Raw genomic sequence first — 6,203 nt, 5'->3', positions numbered from 1 at the left:
TAATCCTTAGAAGTTATTTATGATTTAAGGTTCTTTGTAGATCAGTCAGTCGGCAGTCACCTGCACTGTCGGCTGTAATGTCGAACAAGCCCAGTGTCTTTCATTCCCACCTGCCGAACATCTGCCCTCGCCATCTTTAACAGAACTGTGGGAAAGCAGTGCCCAACAGGCAGGGGCGAAGGACACTGTCTACACTGTCTACCGGTGTCCTAGCTAGCTAGCTAGATACCGTTGTCGCAGTTGTGACTAGATGSAGTTCAGCTATGACTGGAAGTTACTTTTCGTAACAGGTTAGGGGAACATTTTAGTTAACCCTACCTAACCTTAACCTAATTCTCCTAAACTGCTCTGTTAATTATCCTAACCTGCTGCATAAGTTGTCCTAACCTGCTACGAAAAAGTCACTTCCAGTCATTGTATACCACCTAGTCAAAACCGTTGTTGCCCCGTCTCTTCTTCTTCTGTGGGGTTTATCAGCGGTTGGCATCCAACGTTATGGTGCATTACCGCCACGGACTAAACTGGAGTACCCCCGCCGCCCGCCTGTGTACCAAGCTTTAAAATGGACCAATAGAAGTATACAGAGATGTTCCTGCAGATGCAGTAATGCCCATTTGCAGGAATGTCCGGAATTGCAGGCCGCAATTACACACTCCTTGTAAATCTACCTAAGGAAACTACTGATGCTATGGTTACCAAATAAATAGGTTGAGTGGTCCAGTTGGCTAAATCTTTACAATTTGAATAAAAACACAGATGTCGAAAATACGTGAAGATGATCCACATCTATGTTTATTGCAGACACAGGCTGGGATCAGATCAACCTCAGTCAAATAACATTAGGAGCAGCTAATCACCCTGGCATTAGTAAGTCATCTTCATTGTCAGTTTGTCTCATCCAAACATATCCAATAATTTCTCTGTATGTTACGGGTATCCCATCCCATCCTTTTCTTTTAGTCAGTTTTTTTAGGTGTCCATAGTATACCCAAGCAGATTAAAGAATATATATACAGTACCAGTCAAAAGTTTGGACACTCCTACTCATTCAAGGGTTTTTCTGAATCTTTACTATTTTATACATTGTAGAATAATAGTGAAGACATCAAAACTATTAAGAGCGTCTGCTAAATGACTTAAATGTAATGTAAATGTAAATAACACATATAGAATCATGGAGTAACCAAAAACGTGTTCAAAATATATTTTAAATTTTAAATTCTTCAAAGTAGCCATCCTTTGCCTTGATGACAGCTTTCCACAATCTTTGCATTCTCTCAACCAGCTTCACCTGTAATGCTTTTCCAACAGTCTTGGAGGAGTTCTCACATATGCTGAGCACTTGTTGGATGCTTTTCCTTCACTCTGTGGTCCAACTCATCCCAAACCATCTCAGTTGGGTTGAGGTCGGGTGATTGTGGAGGCCAGGTCATCTGATGCAGCACTCCATCACTGTCCTTCTTGGTCAAATAGCCCTTACACAGCCTGGAGGTGTCATTGTCCTGTTGAAAACAAAGGATAGTCCTTCTAAACGCCCCGTAGCACTCACTTCTGTCATCATGCTGTTCATTAACTATAGCTCAGCATTCAACACCATAGTAGGTCTGAATCTCTCATATAAAATTCAACTGCACATACATTTGGAAAATATACTGTACTTAAATATATTTTGTGAAAATGTAGGTTAAAAATACTTTAATTGAAAGCTAAACCTTGTTAAAAATATCTCTGTTTTTATAACAAGCATTGCAGAGCTGGTTAAAATTTACATTTCATCCCCCAGAAAAAATAACAAATATTATAACAAATATTATGGTTTTGCTGGTTGATAAAATACTTTTATTTATGAAAAATATGTTTGAAAAGGGTATTTTGTTTTTAAATTATATAGTTATTTGGAATGGTAAAGTTATGTTAAGGAGTTGCTAGAGTGCGATGGGACAAGGACATCCCGGCCGGCCAAACCTTCCACTAACCTGGACGATGCTGGGCCAATTGTGCGCCGCCTCATGGGACTCCCGGTTGCGGCCGGCTGTGACACAGTCGGGGATTGAATCTGAGTCTGTGGTGACGCCTCAAGCACTGCGATGCAGTGCCTTAGACCGCTTTGCCACTCCGGAGGCCCCGGGAATAGATTTTTGATGTACCGATTTCATGGCATAGTGTGTATTAGTGGATATATAAAACAACGCAAGATTCAATACGTTGTGCTTTTCAGCAGAAATTATTGCACAGAATTCTTGCCACCAACAGAATGTTGAATATTTGGGGATTACAATCATCGCAGTTCTGCAGTTTTTGTTTTGAGGATACAGAATCAATAGAACATTTGTTCTGGTATTTCCCTCAGGTAGCCTGTTTCTGTTCTCAGGTTCAGGTTTAGGAATGGCTGAAAAAGTGTGGGGTGGGGGGTCTCAGATGTTTGAGGGGCAGCTCTCGGGGGATCTTGGATGGTTGGTGGCCTGTCGGTTGGGATCTCGGGCTGGTGGCCGACAGGTCTGTATGTGATCCCAATCTTGACGTGCCTTTGGGCAGGGCGCTTGACCCTGGTTGCTCCTGTGGATTGCTCTGGATGGGTCTGCTAGATGACTGAACGTAATGTAAATTGTATGATTTAATATTCCAAAAAATAAATGATATAATAATATTGACTGCCCTTCTTTATAAGCATGCTGAAAGTCTGTCATTAATTTGTTTACTGAGAAACAGCATAGCGCCAGAGAAGAAGGCAGACGTTTTACGTGTCCCCAACCGATTGTGTTTTTTTTGTTAATTTATTTGCGTTGTTTGTAACTTCTTTTTTGACTTATTTTGTACATAATGTTGCCGCTACCATCTCTGCTTTCTCGAAGAAACAAGCCCAGATCCCCGTGATTTGTGTGAAGAGGATGCGGAAAAAAGGGGTCCAGAGGGCGGTCTGCTTACTGAGAATTCGTAGGTGATCGAATAAACCCCCACTTCCTTCCATTCTGCTAGCAAACGTGCATTCATTGGAGAATAAAATCGATGACCTATGCGCAAGATTAAACTACCAACAGGACATTCAAAACTGTAATATCTTATGCTTCACGGAGTCGTGGCTGAACGACGACACTATCAACATACAGCTGGCTGGTTATACGCTGTACCGGCAGGATAGAACAGCAGTGTCTGGTAAGACAAGGGGCGGCGGASTATGTATTTTGTAAATAACAGCTGGTGCACGATATCTCAGGAAGTTTCGAGCTATTGCTAACCTGAGGTAGAGTATCTCATGATAAGCTGTAGACCACACTATCTACCTAGAGAGTTTTCATCTGTATTTTTCGTAGCTGTTTGCATACCACCACAGTCAGAGGCTGGCACTAAGACAGCATTGAATGAGCTGTATTCCGCCGTAAGCAAACAAGAAAACGCTCACCCAGAAGAGGCGCGCCTAGTAGCTGGGGACTCTAATGCAGGCAAACTTAAATCCGTTTTACCAAATTTCTATCAGCATGTTAAATGTGCAACCAGAGAAAAAAATCTCTGGACCACCTTTACGCCACACACAGAGACGCATACAAAGCTCTCCCTCGCCCTCCATTTGGCAAATCTGACCATAATTCTATCTTCCTGATTCCTGCTTACAAGCCAAAATTAAAGCAGGAAGCACCAGTGACTAGATCGATAAAAAAGTGGTCAGATGAAGCAGATGCTAAGCTACAGCACTGTTTTTCTAGCACAGACTGGAGTATGTTCCGCGATTCCTCCGATGGCTTTGAGGAGTACACCACATCAGTCACTGGCTTCATCAATAAGTGCATCGATGACGTCGTCCCCACAGTGACTGTATGTACATACTTCAACCAGAATCCATGGATTACAGGCAACATCCGCACTGAGCTAAAGGCTAGAGCTGCCACTTTCAAGGAGCGGGACTCTAACTCTATCCCGCTATGCCCTCTGACGAATCATCAAACCGGCAAGGTGTCAATACAGGACTAAGATCGACTCGTACTACACTGGCTCTGACGCTCGTCGGATGTGGCAGGGCTTGCAAACCATTACAGACTACAAAGGGAAGCACAGCCGAGAGCTGCCCAGTGACAAAAGCCTACCAGACGAGCTAAACTACATCTATGCTCACTTCGAGGCAAATAACACTGAAACATGGATGAGAGCACCAGCTGTCCCGGAAGACTGTGTGATCATGCTCTCCTCAGCCGATGTGAGTAAGACCTTTTAAACAAGCCAACATTCACAAAGCCGCAGGGCCAGACGGATTACCAGGACGTGTACTGCGATCATGCACTGACCAAATGGCAAGTGTCTTCACAGACATTTTCAACCTCTCCCTGTCCGAGTCTATAATATCAACATGTTTTAAGCAGACCACCATAGTGCCTGTGCCCAAAGAACACTAAGGTAACCTGCCTAAATGACTACCGAACCGTAACACTTACGTCTGTTGCCATGAAGTGCTTTGAAAGGCTGGTCATGGCTCACATCAACACCATTATCCCATTATCCCAGAAACCCTAGACCCACTCCAATTTGCATACCGCCCCAACGGTGTCAGAGGAAGGCACTAAAAATTGTCAAAGACTCCAGCCACCCTAGTCATAGACTGTTCTCTCTGCTACCACATGGCAAGCAGTACCGGAGTGCCAAGTTTTGGTCCAAGAGGTTTCTAAACAGCTTCTACCCCCAAGCCATAAGACTCCTGAACACCTAATCAAATGGCTACCCAGACTATTTGCATTTCCCCCCCCCTGCTACTCTCTGCTGTTATAATCTATGCATAGTCACTTTACCTACATGTACATATTACATCAACTAACCGGTCCCCCCACACATTGACTCTGTGCCGGTACCCCCCTGTATATAGTTTCGCTATTGTTATTTTACTGCTGCTCTTTAACTACTTGTTACTTTTATTTCTTATTCTTATCTGTATTTTTTTWAACTSCATTGTTGGGGCTCGTAAGTAAGCGTTTCACTGTAAGGTATTGTATTCGGCGCATGTGACTAATACAATTTGATTTGATTTATTTGGTCAAACACAATTTTTTGCAACATGACAGTTTGCTAAGAGCTGGCAGCAAGCTGATAGGTCGGCTGTTAGAACCAGTAAATGGAGCTTACCATTCTTGGGTAGCGTAATTACTTTGGCTTCCCTCCAGGCCTGAGGACAAACACTTTCCTCTAGGCTCAGATTAAAGATATTACATTTAGGAGTGGCTCTAGAGTCAGCCACCATTCTTAGTAGCTTTCCATCTAAGTTGTCAATGCCAGGAGGTTTGTCATTATTAATCCATAACAATAATGTTTCCACCTCTCCCACACTCTCCCACACTAAAAAATTCTAACTTACAATGGTTTTCTTTCATTATTCGTTTTTTTTATGCATGAATACGATGACTCACTGTTCGTTGTTGGCATTTGCTGCCTAAGTTTTCCCACTTTGCCAATTAAGTAATTATTGGCATCATCAAATGGTTCAAGATAAATAAGCCATCTGATTTGATGAAAGATGGAGTTGGATTTGTCTTTCTGCCCATAATTTCATTTAAAGTACTCCAAAGTYTTTTTTCCATCATTCTTTATTTAATTGATTCTTGGCTTCATAATACAGTTTCTTTATTTTTGTTGTTGTAGTTTATTCACATAATTTCTCAATTTGCAGTAAGTCTGCCACTCCTTTTGCCCCATCTATCTCAACTATACAAAATGCATCATACCGGTTCTATTTCTGTATTTTGAARGTTATATATCTTGAAAACGTGATTGCTGACATGCAAATTATTGTGGGACAATATCAACAATGGACTAATAAAACAAATACCAACAGATCGTTTTTGGGTGGAGTTTTCTTAAAGTATATTTTCTTGAGATATGAAAAAGTATACTCTCAGGAAGCATGCTCCTCAGCTGTGCATGTTTCCTTATGTGGAATAAACAATTATTATCATTGTCAACTTTCTCTTTCTCTGCGCTCTTCTGAACAGGAATTCAGAAAGTGCCTCAAAACTCATTATTGGCACTGAAATTATACTTATAGTGTACTTGATCACTCACAGCAGAGTTTCATTAAACAAATCAATGGTTCAACTTAAAAACAACTCCAAGTGTATTTTGAATGAATATACTAAAGTACAATTAAAGTGTATGAAGTATTTGTAAGTGTGTTTAAGTGTAATGATAATGAACATATAGTATACTAAAACACTGAACACAATTAA

The sequence above is a fragment of the Salvelinus sp. IW2-2015 genome, linkage group LG28 (assembly GCF_002910315.2).
Source record: "Salvelinus sp. IW2-2015 linkage group LG28, ASM291031v2, whole genome shotgun sequence".
In the NCBI taxonomy this organism is placed as follows: Eukaryota; Metazoa; Chordata; class Actinopteri; order Salmoniformes; family Salmonidae; genus Salvelinus; species Salvelinus sp. IW2-2015.
This window is presented reverse-complemented; position numbering follows the sequence as displayed.